This window comes from Mastomys coucha, unplaced genomic scaffold, assembly GCF_008632895.1.
Source record: "Mastomys coucha isolate ucsf_1 unplaced genomic scaffold, UCSF_Mcou_1 pScaffold22, whole genome shotgun sequence".
In the NCBI taxonomy this organism is placed as follows: Eukaryota; Metazoa; Chordata; class Mammalia; order Rodentia; family Muridae; genus Mastomys; species Mastomys coucha.
Window position 1 is genome coordinate 181,930,964 of NW_022196905.1, and position 17,773 is coordinate 181,948,736.

At 41.5% G+C, this 17,773-nt stretch overlaps 1 protein-coding gene across 9 annotated transcripts in view; it reads left to right on the top strand.

Moving 5' to 3' along the window:
- The first annotated feature begins 834 nt into the window (after window positions 1-834).
- Pcm1 (pericentriolar material 1) overlaps window positions 835-17,773 on the top strand; it is a 105,040-nt gene continuing 88,101 nt past the window's right edge. For 6 of the 9 annotated variants that reach the window (XM_031339600.1, XM_031339603.1, XM_031339605.1 and 3 more), the window contains exon 1: window positions 836-1,267. The gene's annotated coding sequence lies outside the window, so the exon portion shown is untranslated. Of the gene's footprint in view, window positions 1,268-17,773 lie in introns of all 9 variants that reach the window. The other 3 variants (XM_031339601.1, XM_031339604.1, XM_031339602.1) reach the window with 1 other exon arrangement.

Consider the following 17,773-nt stretch of genomic DNA (forward strand, 5'->3'; position numbering starts at 1 on the left):
TTGCTGGGAATTGAACTCTGGACCTTTGGAAGAGCAGTCAGTGCTCTTAACTGCTGAGCCTTCTCTCCAGCCCCAATTACGTTATCTTACATTAAAAACCCCATTCCATAATTGTCGACTGTCTAAAAACACAATGTGCATGCATGCAACTAAAATTGACAGGTAGTCTAACTTTGGAGCCTGGCATATTGAAAGCCTTGTAACTTAAAAAAAAAAAAGTTTGTTTTGTGCTGTTTTCAAGCCACTACTTATCTATTTACTAACTTTAATACAACCATTAGCAAGAATATAAATTAAACAGGATTTCAAAGGCTATCAGTTCAGAGAAAAGTTCACGGGATTAAACTCTGCTTACAACCACTTGTTTCTACTACCAAAGCAGCAGGACAACGTTCCAAGTGGCAATGATCCTTGACAATTATTTATGATTCTTCCACCGACTAACCACACACAACACAGGACAAACTGGTTTAATCTCCTTGTTAAAATTAGGGGTTAGATTATAGGGGCCCATCAATCTGTATTCTTCATGACAGGAAAGTGGGTAGGAATGCAGTACAAGAGAGAGATCTGAGGATTTCCAGTCTTCCCGTCTCCATCTGGAAGCTCATGCCCACACAGAAAATTAAAAAGCACCAGGATTCTGGCAGCCCGCTAAAGCACTAATAATTCAGACAGGCCTCAAGCCTTATAAACCACAGCAGACCCATCTGGAAGACGCACAGCATACTGGGATTTGTAGTCCCGTAGCGCCTTTTGCTGCCCGGTTGAGCGGGCATTCTGGGATGTGTAGTCCTCAGGCTGTTCGTTTGAGTGTATCCGTTCGGTCCGTGAGGGACTCCCCGGACGCCCGAGCGTCACGTGACCTCGGTCCTGCACGCCTTGAGTTCGCACTGCGGCTCCAGCCCCCCGCGAGTTCTCGCCCCCGCGCGGCCGTTGCCGAGGAGACGGCGCTAGTCTCGCGGAGCGTTTCGCTCACCCCCACCCCCACCCCCCTCCTCTCTCTCTCCCTCTACCTCTCTCTCTCTCTCTGCAGTTCCCCCGCCCCCCTCTTCTCCCACCACAATGAGGTCCTAAGATGGCGGTGGCTGCGGCGGTTGGCGCCTAGTTAGCTAAGGTAGAGGAGGCGGCCATCGGGCTTTGAGCAGTCTAGGGAACGTGTGGGCCTCCCTTTCGCGGTCCCCGAGGAAGAACCGCTGCTGGTGGCGGCTCCCGGAGGGGCCGACCGCCACTCCGCCCTTGGCAGGAGGGGCGGCTTCGTTTACAGGTAATAATGCCTGCGGGGCTGCGGCCCTTTGGCAGCCGCGGGCTTGGAGCCGGGTGGTGCTAGGCGGGCGCCGTGCTGGGAGCGGTCTGCGGCCGCGCCTGCCCGTTTAACTCCGAGGTCCCTTGGCTGCGCGATCCTTCCCACCCCCCCAATCCCCACCCTCAGGCTGACATCGGATCTGGGGAGGTGCTGGCGGCGCCTCCACGATCGTGGGGTGTCCGTTCTGGAGGGGAAGCTTGCCTTGTAGTCTGGGTGATGAGTTCTGAAAGAAACAGGCCTCGGCGACCTGAGGCCCGGTGACCTCCCTCCCTCCCTCCTCCCTTCCTCCCAGCCCACCCGCCAAATTCTATCCTGGGAGGACCCCCCCCTCCCACCCCCTGGCGGCCCGAATCCTCCTGGGTGCAGAGCGCCTGCGGCCGGGGAGTTTCTGCTTGTCGCTCTTTCTTCTTGGAGCTGAAAGGCCCCGGTAGGCGTTCCTGACTCCTGCTTGGAGGTTCTCGCTAAGAAAATGTTAATTAAATAATCCTTCTCCGCGCTCCTCCCACTGCTCCTTCTCCACCCCTTCGTGAGGATTTACGTCTAGAATCGAGGGGCGCGGGGGTGGTGGTGGTGGGTCCACGAGATATCCACGCCGTGGGATTCTGACAGCGTGGCTTGCTTTGCAGAAACTGCTGTTAAGGGTTAGGTTGTTAGGCCCCCCGGGGCGGTGGGGCGTCTGCTTGAACAACTTTTCCTCTCGCGGCCGGCTCCTGCCGCAGCTAACCTTGTCCCCCAAACAAACAAACAAACAAAAAAAACCAAACAAGACACAAAACGTTTTTGTCTTTTCTTTCGCGGCTGTTTTAGGATTTGTATTGCGTGAACTACGAGTAACAGATCGTGTTTTGGCGCTTAGAAGAAGCGGGCTTTCTGGGTGCCCCTACCACTCCCTGCCCCATAACCGCTTTCCAGACTCCGCCTCCTGTGTTCTCTAGTTACTAGAGCCGGTGTTAGAGAGCTTCTTGTGCACCTGCTTCTGCCTTTTCCCTATCACCTTCCTGGTCAGGGCCACTGGCTGTCGTCATTAATACCGAATTTTGCAGTGGAAGGTAACACCTCGGTAAATGTAGTAATTGAAAAAAAAAAAGCCTCGTGCATGAGATTTTCTTTTTCTTTTTAAATAGAGAGTAACAAGTTCTTAAATAGTTTGAGTAACAGGGGTTTAATGACTTAAACAGGAAAGTACATCATCTTCAAGGGTCTTTCAATGGCGATTGGGGGCTATTTTCATTATATTCCAAAGTGGGTGTTGTACCCAAAGTGTTTGGAAGGATCTTAGAGACTAGTGATATCTAAACGTCTTTGTTAATATAAATTGAGTTTAAAATTGTTTATACGTTCCTTATTTTTAATTATCTAAAACATTAGGTCATGAATTTAGTGTTTGTTTTCAAAGTATAAAGTATAAGAATTTACTGTGTTTTTTTTTTTAATAAGCTTTGATCCGTGGAACAGAGGTAAATTTGTTTCCAAAATTTGTTTTTGACACCGTAGTATGTTAGTTTCATATGTATTAAAGTTGGGAACACTTTATACTGGGGTATGCCGTCTAAAAACTGGTGCAGGATTGAAGGATCTAATTAGTAAGCAAATAAATCCTTTGGGGGTGCTGCCTTTTGACCTGCCATTTTGGTGTTTCTTCATCCTTTGTTAGAAAAGAGCTGTGCCATTCCGACTAGCTAAATAAGATGATTTATACAGTACTTTCTGGGATTCTTTTGTGTTTACAATTCTTTAAAAAACTCATTTGAGTTTGATTTGTCAGATGACAAATCACATTTCTTATCTGGCTTTATCTTTCATGATCTTTTCTGCTTTCTTAAGTTTGTTAAACCAACAACTGACAGGCATTAACTGAGTTATCTGAAATTACTTTGCCACATAAGAAGTTAGTGTTGGGACGTAAGTTCAGTTAAAGTTAAAAGAAGTCATGAAGGACTGTGTAGAAGATTCATGGCTAGGGCTAGCTTAATTGATAGAGTAGTTGCCTAGCATGTATTGTTGCCCTGGATTTGCTCTCCAACACCAAATAGGAATGATGAGGGATGCTTATAAAAATCCCTCATTAGGGATAGTAGACACAGGAGTTTAAGGTTATTCTTGGCTGGCCAAGTTCATGCAGCCTGAGAAATGCTGTATAAAAATCAAGAAATATAATGACTAAAGGATGAGACTAGAAGAGATTTTGTTTAAAATATTTTAGAAGTAATTGATCTTTAGTGTATATGTATGTATGTGTGTGTGTATGTATGTATGTATGCATTCTCATGCTGTTTTTAAGAAAAGCCAGGCAAGTGGCATATACCTGTTGGGTAGCTGAGACAGGAGGATCAGGAGTTTGGGGCTAGCCTGTTCTATATAGCCAGACCTAATCTTGAAAAAAAAATCATATACACATATTATTTGTGTGTTTCATCTGCATGTATGCATATACACTATCTCTGCCTGGTTCCAGCAGAACTCGGGTGAGGGTGTCAGATTCCCTGGGACTGGAGTTAAAGAGGGTTGTGATCAAAATGTGGGTGCTGGGAATGAAACCTGGGCTAGCCCAGTCTCTCTTTTGTATTTGAAACAGGGTCTCATATACCCCTGGCTGGCCTTTAGTTCACTGTGTAGTTGAGAAAGACCTTGATTTATTTGTGCCCACCTGAATTGTGGTCTCCAAGGCTCTGCTTGGCCTCAAACTAACTCTAGCAATCTGTTCTAATCTTTTGGCTGCTTCTCATTCTCTGGCTCATGCTGTCTTCACCGTTCTCTCTTTAACCTATCTCAGTTAAACTTTCCTGGTAAACTCTCCTGCCTTTCTCTTTCTGTACTGCTCTCTGTTAAGTAGCCTCTCTTTTCTCTCTCCGAGAGAGTTGGACATATCTTATTCTGTTAAAACTTTCTCTGATTTGTCACTTTGTCTGCCATTCAATTAGATAGAATTTTCAAATATGGGTATTCGTTCTACAACTAACTTTACCTTCATTGTTTGGGATTAAAGGTGTGTGCTAAGGGTTGAGCCACACTACAACTAGAAACAGGTTTTTCCAGTAAATAACACAATCTCGGGGTTCAAACATCCTGCAACAGTCACATTAGGGAATTTTGTATGAAGCTAACAGGCAGTACATAGCAATTCATTCATTTTATAAATTTGAGTGCTTTTAATGTATTGACAAATGTTTGGGGATAAGCCATTGAGGAAACTAGACAAGCTGTATTCCCCGTGACAGCGCATTTATGTTATGTTATATACATGACTTAAAGTCTTGTCAAAAGTCAAAGCAAAGGCAATATCACCTTGAAAGGGTACGAGTAGAAGCAAAGAAAGCAGCTAGTTGGATTTCTAGAGTTAGCAGAAGGAGCAAATAGGAAAGTCAAGGATGCTAACAAGACATTTTCATAATATGTTATTTGGTTTGGGGTAAGAATGCAAAAGATTAAGAGAGAAGAGAAAGAAAAATAATTGAGGGAACTGAAAGTATTCAGAAAGGTCAAGAACAGATTCAGCATAATTAGGCAGTGATACAGTAGAATGCAAGAAGCAGGATCAGAGAGGAAGTTTAAATTCCTGACCTTGAACAAATTACCAGTTCAGACTGAAAGAGGTATTGGAATGAGGAAGATAAATAGATGTTGGAATTGAGACTAGACTCTTAGAAAATCTTAGAAAATATATATATGCACACACACACACACACACACACACACACACACACACACTTCATAGAAGCAGGAAATGGTGGGCAAAACTAGGAGTCACTGTTATCAAGGGTAGGATTGAACAAAATGATGCACAAGGTGGGTAGTAGTTTTGATGAGTATTTTTTAAAAGAGGAAAAGCTGAGGATTAGTTAATAAAAATGGTCTGCACAAAGTTTCTTTTCCCAGTTAGCCAGGAGAGTAGAAAAAGGAGTGTCTTCTTTTAGAAGTGACTTGATAGGAATTGGTGCTTTAGGGAGGACTTGAGGGTCTCTTGACACAGAAGAGTAATGCTTTGGAGCAGGTGGGGGTGCATAGGTAGTTGGTTTATACTACTCTGTTGGAAGTGTTTGATATTTGATAGGAGTTGATAGGTGTTAACTATAGGTATGGATCAGAATGAAGATGGAGATTTGAGGTTAATAACAATAGGGTGAAATGAATTGATTTTTGCTTAGAAATGAGTGTATACTTATAAGAAAGTAATAGATTTAGTGTATGATAAGAATCTGATAGATTTAGTGTATGTAATTGTAGGAAGGAAAAGGTCTTAGCAAACAAGTTTATATATTGGGGGATTGACTTTAGGGCTCATTCTTGCTCTTTTATGAAGTAAAGATATAATGAACAAATTTTACTAGTCTTAAAATATTCTGCATAAGTAACTTAACAAATTTATACCATAAAGAAATGATAGGGCTTGGAGAGATTAACTCAATGATTAAGAACTTAAAGTGCCGCCAGGCAATGGTGGCACATGCCTTTAATCCTAGCACTTGGGAGGCAGAGGCAGGAGGATTTCTCAGTTCGAGGCCAGCCTGGTCTACAGAGTGAGTTCCAGGACAGCCAGGGCTATACAGAGAAACCATGTGTAGAAAAACAAAACAAAACAAACCAAACAAAAAGAACATAAAGTGCCTATCCAGAAGTTCAGTTTGATTTTTCAGCATGTCTGGTTCACAGCCACCTTTAACTTCAACTCCAGGGAGATCTGGCTAACTGGTCTCTGTGTGTACCTGCACAAGAATTGCTGTGAATTTAAGGCTAGCCTGAATGACACCGTATGATCCAGGTCAATGTGTGCTATAGCAGCAGTTCTCAACCTGTGTGGGTTGCAACCCCTTTTAGGGGTTGAAAACCCCCTCTTTTTTTTTTTAAATTATTTATTTATTTTATGTATATATGAATACACTGTAGCTGTCTTCAGACACCTCAGCAGAGGGCATCAGATCCCATTACAGATGGTTGTGAGCCACCATGTGGTTGCTGGGAATTGAACTCAGGACCTCTGGAAGAGCAGTCAGTGCTGTTAACTGCTGAGCCATCTCTCCAGCCCGAAAAACCCTTTCATAAAGGTCACATATCTGATATCCTGTATATCAGATTTTTATGTTATGATTTATAACAGTAGCAAATTACAGCTATGAAGTAGCAACATTTGAGGAACTGTATTAAAGGGTCACAGCATTAGAAATGTTGAGAACCACTGTGCTATAGTATATAAGATCCTGTTTCCAAAAAAATGTGTGTTGGGGGGAAGGTGTCTTAGTTAGGGTTTTACAAGGTAACTTTTTTTTTTTTTTAAGATTTATTTATTTATGTGAGTATACTGCAGAGGTACAGATGATTGTGAGCCTTCATGTGGTTGTTGGGAATTGAATTTTTAGGACCTCTGCTTGCTCCAGTTATCTCCTCTTGCTCTGGTCAACTCCGCTCGTCAGGCCCAAAGATTTATTTATTATTACACATAAGTACACTGTAGCTGACTTCAGATGTACCAGAAGAGGGCGTCAGACCTCGTTACAGGTGGTTGTGAGCCACCATGTGGTTGCTGGGATTTGAACTCAGGACTTTTGGAAGAGCAGTCAGTGTTCTTACCCACTGAGCCGTCTTGCCATTCCCCAAGGTAACTTTATAAAGGACAACATTTTTTTTTTAACTTATTTTTTTTTATGCATGAGAATACACTATCATTCTCTTCAGACACATCAGAAGAGAGCATCAGATCCCATTGTAGATGGTTGTAAGCCACCATGTGGTTACTGGGATTTGAACTCAGGACCTTTGGAAGAGCAGTCAGTGCTCTTAATTGCTGAGCCATCTCTACAGCCCAAAGGACAACATTTAATTGGGGCTGGCTTATAGATTCAGAGGTTCAGTCCATTATCATCAAGGTGGGAACATGGCAGCACCCAGGCAGGCATGGTGCAGGAGGAGCTGAGAATTCCCTCTTGTTCCAAAGGCAGCTAGGAGAAGACCGACTTCCAGAGACAATGACATTCTTCCTCCAACAAGGCCACACCTACTTCAAAAAGGCCGCACCTTCTAATACTCCTGGGCCAAGTATATTCAAACCATCCCAGGAGGGAATGGAGAGATTCCTCAGCAGCTAAGAGTACTTTCTGTAGTTAGAGAGGATGGTGGTTCTGTTCCTAGCACCCACAGGGTAGTTTACAACTTTTGTAACTACAGGAGCAGGGAAAATCCATGCCTTCTCTATAGTCTCTTGAGGGTATTAGACATACAGATGGTACACAGACATACTTGCAGGCAAAACACCTATATACATAAGGTGACTTTTTTTTTTTAAATTACTGAGGAGGAAGAGGAGAAGGGGGGAGAGAGAGAGAGGGAGGGAGGGAGGGAGGAAGGGGGTGGGGATGGAAAGAGAGAACTACATCATCAGTAACTATATAGTGAAAGACTTAATAAGTTTATTGTGAAGTTAAACACCTTGTTTTCCTTTTTTAGATAAGGTCTGCTGTCTCTACCCCTGGCTTGCCTAAAGTTTCCAGTGATGATCCTGCATTTGCCTTCCAAATGTTGAACATTAAGTTCTTGTCAGTTTCAATTACATTTTGTTGTAATTTACTTGTCTTATCTTCCATTAAATCTTCAGAATTTGAAGTTTCTTTTTTAACTTGAAAAAGGTATCTTGAATTCTAGAAACTCACTCAGTTTTTAAAAAACCTTTAAATATATTTATTTATTTACTTATTATGTGTGAATGTGTGTGTACTTGGACACATAGGTAGAGGTCAGAGACACCTTGTAGAATCAGTTTTTTCCTTCATCATATGGGTTCAGGAGTCAAACTCAGATTGTTAGGGTTGGTGGCAAGTACTTTTACCTGCTCAGAGCCACCTCAGCAGCTTTTATTGAATTTTTATTTTTGAAATCTTAAATAGAAAGAACAATGGAAAAGATCTCCTGTGGGTATGTTGTTTTGTTTGTTGTTTTGGCAGTGCAAGCTCCAGGGAGCCTTTTGTCTGTGCTCTCCCAGTGTTGAGATTAAAGCTACATACATACCACAGCTATTTTATGTGGGTGCTGGGAATCTGAATTCCTTTATGAAGTGCTTTACCAACTGAGCTGACTCCCCAGGATCCTGAGAAACGTTTTATAGGAGGAGATACTAGTTCCTTTGAGAAATTTATGTAATGTTAATATATTGAGAATTGATACATATGCATATGTTATTTAGCTTTATACTTTATATCCTCTTTACAGTTTTATTTTTAGTTGTTTGTCTCTGGGTGTGCGTGTGCGTGTGTGTGTGTGTGTGTGTGTGTGTGTGTTTGTGTGTGTGTGTGTAGGTTGACATGAGTACCCATCAAGGCTAATGATGGCAAATTACCTAGAATTGGAGTTATAGGTGGTTGTGAGCCATTTGACATAGGTGCTGGAAATGGAACTGAGATCCTCTTCGAGGTGCATATGTGCTCTTAACCACTGAGCTGTCTCTCCAGCTCCAGCTTTCTATTTCTTTTTTATTTGTGGCAGGATCTCATGTAGCTCAGGCTGGCACTAAACCTGCGGTAGCCTCCTGTCTCCACACGTGTTAAGATTATAGACATGTCACCATAACCAGTTCTAACTTTATGCTAATTTTGCTTCAATATTAGGGTGCCTTTTAAACTATTAGGTGTTTTATTTTGTTTTTTTGTTTTTTTTTTAAAGATTTATTTATTTGCTGGGCAGTGGTGGCATATGCCTTTAATCCCAGCATTTGGGAAGCAGAGGCAGGCAATTTCTGAGTTCGAGGCCAGCCTGGTCTGCAGAGTAAGTTCCAGGACAGCCAGGGCTATACAGAGAAACCCTGTCTCGAAAAAAACAACAAAAAAAATTATTTATTATGTGTAAGTATACTGTGGCTGTCTTTAGACACCCCAGAAGAGGGCATCAGATCTCATTATGGACGGTTGTGAGCCACCATGTGGTTGCTGGGATTTGAATTCAGGACCTTCGGAAGAGCAGTCAGTGCTCTTAACTGCTGAGACATCTCTCCTGCCCAAAGTTACAGTTTTAACAGCTGTAAGCCATCAACCAGTTGCTGAGATTTGAACTGGGATCCTTTGGAACCACAGTGGTTGCTCTTAATCGCTGACCCACCGCTCCAGCACTTTTTAAAACAAAATATCAACCATTCAATTTTACCAATGAAGACTCAGGGGCCAGATTGGGGGGTGGGAGTTGGGGGAGGCTGTGAAAAGTGAAAACCTGCTAGCTCAGAGAGGCAGAGAAAGCCAACTGACCTTCCTTCTTAGCCAACTTCCACTCCCCAGCACGAGTCCCCTCTTTCAGGATGCCATATCAAAAAACCTTCAAACTGACTGCTCCTCCCTTCTACTTCCTGTGTGTCTGTCTGTCCTCCTGACTCCCTCTTACTCTCTATGCTTTCTTTGTAGTAATTCTGATACTTCCTGTTAACTGGTTGCTTGCTCCATCTGCCTCTTGACCTATGGTTGACTTTATTTAAGCCTGCTTACAATATTCAAGCAGAAGGCTCCTGGATTAAATATTTGTGTTAAAGCTGATGCACACCACAACTAACAACATGTTTTTCCAGTAAATAACACAAATCTTGGGATTCATAGTGTGATCAGATATCCTCAACAATTAGGTTATTAAATATTGTTGTATGAGTTTTTCTGAGGAACCTAATTCACCCTACTAAACGAAGGCAGGGACACCAGAGAAATGATTCTATTCAACAGTAGCAAATTTAATTAGGATTACTTACATGAGCATGGGCAGGTACACCATCAGAGAACAGTCTCTTCTCCCAGCCATTGTTAATTGTTGTATATTCCTAGAGTGGAGTGGCTGTGTGCACCTCAGGAGGCTCTCTTTCCATGAGAGACTGACAGTGGTCCCAGTGTTGTATAGGTTTCATGCTCTGATTTCAAGATAGCAACAGAGCCCCAGAGCACAGACTTCAGCACTCCACCTCTTCCATGTTATAGTACACTTTTAGCCCTCTCTTCCACAGTATTCCCTGAGCCTTGTGTATGGGTAGATAGGGGGAAAGTCATACAGATGTCTGATTATTTTCTCCCATTTAGTGGTAAGCATTGGGTTACTTTGTTATGGCAACAGTGACTTGTTCTCAGTTCTTGGACTGCTTCTGAGTCTGTTCTGTAGCTGCTGTCCACAGCATAAAGAAGCTTCCCTAGCCAAGGTTGACAGCAACAATAGTTTATGGGCATAAACATAAATGTTTAGAAGAATTTTGATGGGAAGAATTTTGAGAGGTGTGTTATGTACATAGCTGGCCATAGTTCTCCCATTGGGGCTTGTCATCTCCTTAGCCACAGCTGTTTGTTTTAAGTATTAAAGTTTACACCCAAGCCTTAAGTCCCACCAGAAAGTAATTTTTATACCTCACAAAAGTCATGGCACTTCTACCAGTGAGAGCATCTTGATTTTTGCATTCGTATGGTGTTAACATACCTGAATAGTATTGAGACAACCACCCCCAGCCCAGCCTCTGTAATGGTATTTTTTGTTTTTTTAATTTGGCACTAAGAACGATAGCCGTCAAGGAGGGAACTCACTTCTAATTCAGTTTCTCTGTATTCTGACCCATGTTGTGCTGTGTGAAGAGTTGTAGGATCTTGACATCCAGTTATGACATGCAGCCAATATCAGTTGCAATAGCTTGTGTACCTCAGAGGGAGGTAGCCTGCCATGGTATTGGTTTTAGTAGTAGTCTTGTGGCTTCTGGGAGTGTCTTTTACAATTAGACATACATCTATCCGTAACTGATGTTTTCATTTACCTAGGCGTAGATTATTGTAGGGCTTTCCTCACACATTCTCAGCAGTATAATTTATGCTTTATCCAATCATAAATTCCCAAGAGTGCCCGGTCTCTGTACTTTATGTGGATAATTTCCCATCCTTGTACCTTTAGTTGTGTTTGTACTGTCAGATGCTTTTCTAAATCTGTAAGGTACTCAAGTTAGCATTATATAGTAAGTCCTCTTAATAGAGTGTAGGTAGGATCTCTGAAGGACCAGCATAATTTGTTCTAGGCTTGTACCAATTAGTCTTACGACTCAGCACCAAAGGGGATACAGGATCTAAGGGGATACAGAGACAGTAAGGTCCATTACAGCACAAAAAGATCCAGTGTTTGTATCAATTCTTCAAAAGGGCATTTTTGGATGCAGTTGTGTGGATAGGAGGCACAATCTACAATCATTCTCTAGGAATTGTTCCACCTCCTCATCCTGGGGCATGTGTCACATTTCTCTACCCCTTGAGTAAAGGGGAGGCTGGGAGTGACATCATGCCCTCAGCCTGCTCTCTGTGTTGGGCTTTGCAGGCCTGTCACTCTGGGATAGCTCTGCAGCCACCATACTTCCACTCCATTAGCTACACCTGGCTGCAAAAAGTGCCTTGGCTGAGCAAAGTGAATTGAGTTCCATTGTGTCCTCAGCTAAAGAGTAAGGTGAAGTGCTCAGGCCTCAAGTCTTCCAAAACCTCACTAGTGCAGTGTTTGGTTGTCCTTCCATCTTTTTCCCCTAGAACCTGGGACAATCTTGCCACATTTGCCTTTTTTTTTTTTTTTTTAAAAAAAAGACTTATTTATTATATGTAAGTACACTGTAGCTGTCTTCAGATACACCAGAGGAGGGCGTCAGATCTCCTTACAGATGGTTGTGAGCCACTATGTGGTTGCTGGGAATTGAACTCCGGACCTCTGGAAGAGCAGTCAGTGCTCTCAACCGCTGAGCCATCTCTCCAGCCCCGACACATTTGCTTTTGTCCACAATAATACCTTTTTGTTTTCCTTCTTCCCTTCTTAATTGCTTTTACACTTCATTAGCCTGATTTACAGGCCTATCTACATCGGATCTGCTGAAGCCTCTCCTACTTTTTAAAGAGGCTGACCCACTATGAGGTTCGGCAAAGCTACAAAAGATCTACTGTCTTAGTCAGAGTTTCTATTCCTGCACAAAAGATAACCAAGAAGCAAGTTGGGGAACAAAGGGTTTATTCACCTTACACTTCCACATTGCTGTTCATCCCCAAAGGAAGTCAGGTACTTGGAAGCAGGAGCTGATACAGAGGCCATGGAGGGATGTTCCTTACTAGCTTGCTTTCCCTGGCTTGCTCAGCTTGCTCTCTATAGAACCCAGGACTACCAGCACAGGGATGGCACCACCCACAGTGAGCTTGATCCTCCCCTCTTGATCATTAATTGAGAAAATGCTATACAGCTGGATCTCATGGAAGCATTTCCTCAAGGGAAGCTCTCTTCTCTGTGATAACTCCAGCTTGTGTCAAGTTAACACACAAAATCAGCCAGTACACATGCACCAGAACTGAGGCCTCCACTGAATTTCCTTCTTTCTTATCTCTGTAGTGAACATAATCCAGTCTAGCAAAGTGAGATGAGTATTATACACTGCCTTTATCATTACCTCATTTTCTGCCTCCTCTAGGTTTTTTCTCATGTGTCCAAGTTTGTTTGTTTCATTTGGTTTGGTTTGTTTTTAAATCCAGAGAAGGGTATTTGGCACAGGCCTTATTTCTATTCTTTTTTCCTTAGGCTGCCTCACCAGCTATAAGAAATACCAAGCCAGTGACCCATCTCATCATCTTGATCCTCTTGATCCACTTTAGCTGTCAAAGCAGAGACTAAAATGGAGGATTCTAGCTGTATGTCTTTGTTAGGAGTTCCTCCCTTACATGGGCAAATTCCCTTGAGCAGAGAGTTCATAATCACTTGCATGTCTTACCTGCTGCTGCTTCCTTACAATCCCATTCCAGATATGTTTGTTTTAGGCAATGTAGTATGTTCTCTAGTGCATCAGCCACTTAAGGGTATTCGTGAACTCATTTGGAGGATCCTACTCATTAAGAAGGCATACCACCTTATAAGACAGAGGAACATAGTCCCTAGGAGTTCTGCACTGCCTTTCCCTCTGGGCAGATAGCTTATTTTTACTTACAAGTCTTATAGCCCATTGTAGGAACAGTGTAACTGCTAGAACAGCAAGGAAGCACACTGTTTCATGCCACATGGAGAACTGCCTTAGTGGGTTTATCTCCTTGAACATTTCTCCTCAGATAGTTTAACTTTAGTTGTATACCCTCGCAAGGATAATCTAGCTGCTCCTCTTAGACTATTAATTAAGCCCTTGTTTGGATACATTTTGTTGCTTTTTCTAAGTAGAGGTGAACAAAAAGCCTGATCATGGCTGGATGGTGGAGGCGCACCTTTAATCCCAGCACTCGGGCAGAGACAGGCAGATCTCTATGAGTTCGAGGCAGTCTGGTTTATAGATGTAGTTCTAGGACAGCCAGGTTTACAGAAACCCTTTCTCACTACCATCCCCACCCCCCAAACAAATTTTTGTTCACTTTGATTCTCACCAACAACAAACCAAAGAAACATCCAAGTCAATGAGTCAGTTTTATTGGGTTTACTTACAGGAATATAGGTGACCCCCACAAGAATATGGGTGACCCCCACATAGCTATGTTCTAGAGCTAGAGGAGAGTAGTTATGCTTTGTTCTTCCATAGGACATGAGTTTGGTTTTCAGCACCCGCATTGGGTTGAGAGCTGCCTGTGTATAAGGATAATCTCTTGTGCATTGTCCAAAAGCATTCACCTGTCAATAAAATGTTTATTGGCCAATGATCTGAGGCCAGATTAGAAGGTGAGACATCTGACAGAGAGAGGAATTCTGGGTTTGAGTCAGGCACAGGGACATGAGTCTGGATATAGAAGATGGTTGCATGAAACTGAAGAACAGGTAATCAGTCACATAGTAGAACTTAGACAAGAATAAATGGGATAATTAAGATATGAGCTACTTGGTGAACAGACCCAAAAATGTAAGTCTCAGAGGCATTATTTCCAGAATTTGTGCATGGGTGGGAAAGCCCACAGTTACAAATGATGCCCAACATGGAGCATGAGCCCACAATGACCCTTAGATTAAGAGTCTCTTGCAATACTGACTAAACTAGCTGGGTGAGTCAAACTCCAGGGAATCCAATATCCTTCTGGTCCCTGTGGTCACATAAACATGTGTGGCATCACACACACACACACACACACACACTTCTTTTAAGGTCATACTCTAGTAGGGAAGTCATGAATGATTTATAGTTGGAGTCCTGCCCTTAGATAGCTTTCCCTCTCCTACATATTAGGGAATTCTCAAGACCACATTAGCTGGTGAGGAACACAAGGGTGGTAGGGACAGCAGAAGGAGTGAATTGCTGGAATCTGAAGTGAAGGTCTAATCCGTGATCTCAATGATGGAATATTAGTGGGTTTAATCTTGAACAGATCTTATGCCGTTAGCTGCTCTCATTTCAGGATTGTGACCGTCATGCCATGTCTGGAGGGCAAAGTTCACAGCATCTATCTATGTGACATCATAGCTAGCAGTTTATCTTACTAACCCAGTACACATGATTTTATGTTTTTAAAACATTTCTTAATTTATTTTGAGGGGCGGCTCATGTAGAGGTCAGAGAAGCAGTCAGTTCTCTATACCATGTAACATCTGAGTGTAATTAGAATTCTGGGGGCTTTTCTATGCCCCTCTTGTTCCTAAATAAATGACACAGAGACCTTATGTTTATTAACAAGCTGCAAGCACTGTGGCTGGCTAGATACTCATCTGTTCTAACACAAATCCTGCTCGCCTGGACTCTTTCCCAGCCACGCGCCCTATTACTTGCATCTGAGTTTTGCCCTAGCTTGCTCTGCTCCATGTGTGTCCTTTACTCCTTTGGAGACCTGCTCAAGGTGAATCTTCCTGGTTCTTCTCTTCCTCTCTTTCCTTCTCCCTCTCTCTGTCCTTGGGACCTCCTGGCTGGGATAGGAAATTCTGCCTTCCTTCTTCTCCTGCCCAGCTATTGGCTAATCAGCACTTTATTAACCAGAGGTGATGGAGCACAGTCTTTACACATCATTGACATAGGAGATGATCCAGAAATCATAACAATGCCAGTGTCCAGACTGCAGCCAGAACTCGGCCCAGAAATCAACATCTGAAGTATACAGTGTACAAAGCCATCCCCATTCACTGATGCTCTGCTTCTTTACTTAGGGTTCTAAATTTAGCAAAAGTTTAGAATGGAAAAATTTTCTCCTCAAACACATTTTTAGTTTGTTCCAATATACAAAACTTTACTAATTGTTGAAAAAAGATTTTTTTAAAAAAAATATTTGATATTTTCTCCAAATTATAAAGTTTTTATTTTAGAAATTTATATAGTGTTTAAAGTGTGGTCTATGCATACATCTTTAGAACAAGCTGTGAGTTTTAGTTATAAATTTAACATAAGTTTAGAATGTAAAACATTTTCTTCTCAAATATATTTTTAGTTTGTCAGTGCTGGGATAAAATTCAGGGTCTTACAGTGCTAGGCAGATTCTAAACTGCCGAGTTACATCACCAACCTTAATTTTGGTGTTTTTCTTTTGTTTTGAGATAGGTTTTCACTCTGAATCCAAGTGTGCCAGTGAGTTTGGCAGTCTCCTTCCTTAGCCTTCCTAGTGCTAGGATTTCACGTTTGAGCTACCATGGCTAGTTTGCCAAATACATTCCTAATTCATGTTAAAGTGGGCTTACTTTATAACTTTACTTACAGAAAGCATAGCATATCTCATTCAAGGAAAAATTTAATATTTAAGGACAATTTTAATATTTAAGAATTTTTGCTTAATAAGTAATCGTCCTATTTACATAGTTTTTTTTTTGTTTTTGTTTTTGTTTTTAGTATAGAATAGAGTTTATTTAGGACATGGGGAGGGGATTTAAGAGAGTAGTAGAGGCAGAGAAAGGCAGAGAAAAGGAGAGAGTAGATAAGTAGAGGCCAGCCATGAGCACATGGAGAGAGGGGGAGAGAGGGGATGAGAGGCAAGAGAGAGCCAAGAGGGTAAGAGCCTATTTACTTATTTTTAAGTGTGTGTGTCTGTGTGTTCATGTATGTATGAAAGTGGCTGCATTTGTGCCAGGAATGCATGGAGTACATAGGGAGGTTGGGTATTGATTCTCATCTTCCATCTTGTTTGAAACTGAGCCTTTCTTACTGTGCATTGCTGTTGCCCATACATTTCTAGGCAGGATTCTCCTGTCTGTTTTCCATCTCTTCCATAGGAGCACTTCCATAGGAGCATTAAGCTTTTGCCTAGGCTATGGGAATTTGAACTCATGCTGTTGGGCTTGTGTGTTAAGTACTTGACCTGATGAGCCACTTTCTCAGTCTCACTTTTCCCTTTTAAAACAGTTTCCTTTTAGTGCTTTTAAATACAGGCTCACTTTTATTGCTTGTCTAATTTTGAGTTTTTTCTTATTAATCCAAGATATTGCATGTAGAATATGTTCAATAACTGTTCATTGTTCAAGCAAGTCTCAGTTCAGTGTGCATGTGACTATGGATATTAATTATTTTAAAAGTTTTCAGTATATTTCTAACATGCAATAGTGTAAATGATTGTTAAAATATATAAATAGAAAAGTAAAGGTTACTGTATTTCTTATTCATAATTAGTAATTAGCATATACATAAGTTTTGATGATTTTTCCTCTTATATGACTTCCCCATAAATAAAGATGCTGCATTATCCAACCTTTATAATTATACATTTGGAAGGATGCGTAGCATTCTAAAAATTCATTGGATGTAAAACTGTTTGCCTAATAGCGTTTATCCTGTCATTTCATAGGATAATAACACCTAGTTATTTTAAATTTAGCATGCTTAAAGCCCAGTGTTACCTCCTTGCCCCTTATTTAAGACAGGCTAGATATGGAGAGGTATAATCACTGAGATGTAACAGTTTTGTTCTTTTTTGGGGTGTGTGTGTTATTGTTGTAGCTCTGGCTGTCCTGGAATTTGCTCTGTAGACTAAGTTGGCCTTGAACCACAGAGCTCTGCCTGCCTCTGGCTCCAGAGTGCTGCTGAAATTTAAGGTGTGTGAGTTTTGATTTTTGGTACATTATTGCCAAAATGCCTTCTAGAAAGATGATACCAGTATCTGACAATTCACTTTACTTTTAAGTGTCAGTCAGTATTAGAAAATAATTTATGTGAAATTTAGCAAGTTTAATACTTTATTATTTTAGTTTGCAGTTGGATTTGATTACTATTTTTATTTTATATTTACTTCTTAATATACGTTTTTCTTGTTTTTCTTTTTCTTTTTTGTAAGGATGTTGGGGCTGTAGATGTGGCTCATCTGGTGAGAGCATTTACCGTTCTTGCAGAGGATCCTACTTTGGTTCTCAGCACACTAACTATGTATTTCATACTTCTCTCAGATTCCTTCCCCCAATCTATCATTTTCTGTTGTCAGAATATTTGAGACTTACTTTTTATGTAAATATAATCTTTCTCTGTGTTCTAAATTCAGTGAGATTTCTTCTTGTTAACAAAAGTTTTTTTTTCTCATTTTGTTTTATGAAAGTCCCATTTCATTGATACTTCTGGCTTTTTTGTTTGTTTGTTTGTTTTTTGTTTTG